The sequence below is a fragment of the Lolium rigidum genome, chromosome 1 (assembly GCF_022539505.1).
Source record: "Lolium rigidum isolate FL_2022 chromosome 1, APGP_CSIRO_Lrig_0.1, whole genome shotgun sequence".
NCBI classification, from domain to species: Eukaryota; Viridiplantae; Streptophyta; class Magnoliopsida; order Poales; family Poaceae; genus Lolium; species Lolium rigidum.
This window is the reverse complement of record NC_061508.1, coordinates 347,380,658-347,381,701: the sequence shown is the minus strand read 5'-3', so window position 1 is coordinate 347,381,701 and position 1,044 is coordinate 347,380,658.

Here is a 1,044-nt window from a genome sequence, read left to right as displayed (position 1 = left end):
CATGAAAAGTTTCAAAAACCTCACCAAAGCTTCATTTTGGAGTGAATAACAAGGATCCATGCTTAGTTTTACAATTCCATGTTTCAAACTAAAATGATGGTCAAAGTTAGGTTTGACTAAATTTGAAATGACCATAAAAAATTCAAAAAAAATCAAAAAAAAAATGGAAAAACCTTCTCACATACTCTTCTTACATGGAATAGATGTGTAGTGAACTTATTTGGCCAATTTAGACAAGATCAAAAAAAACTTGCTTAGAAATGAGGCCATTTACCCTACCTTTGGAGCTCTTTTTAGCACATTTTGACATGAGTTCCTCAAAACATGTAATCTCATCACTCCAACATCATTCAAACATAGTTCAAACATGTACTCTAATCATTCCAACAGCATTCAAACACAAATACAACATTATTCATGAACTTTAGTTGGTTCCCACTCAATCATCTACAAAGCGTTGCGGCTTCTTCTTGGTCCTTGCGCTTCTTGCCACTACTTTGCTCCTTGTGATCCTTGTGCTCATTGCTTCTTTTCTTCTCCTCTTGGTTGTCGGCACCTTAACTACCTCAGAGCTCACTGCCACAACTTTGTTCGAACCTACAACAGAGCTGTACAAAACAAAGGGCGGTAAGATTGTGTCAAGTGATAAATGTACACTAGTATTGGAAAGATTTACATACCAAGTAGAACTCACAACCACAAAGGTTGGACACCAACATTTGGAGCCTCAATTTTCTCCTCAATTGGATCATCAATTGGATCATCATTTCCATTATCAATTGGATCATCATTTTGATAATTTTGTGGCTCATCAATCGGATCATCAATTGGATCATCAATTTGATCATTTTGTGGCTCATCAACTGGATCATCAATTTGATCATTTTGTGGCTCATCAATTGGATCATCAATTTGATCATTTTGTGGCTCATCAATTGGATCATCAATTTGATCATTTTGTGGCTCATCAATTGGATCATCACTTGGATCATCACTTGTAGCCTCCACTGCATCCTCATTTTGATCATCATTTTGCTCATCATT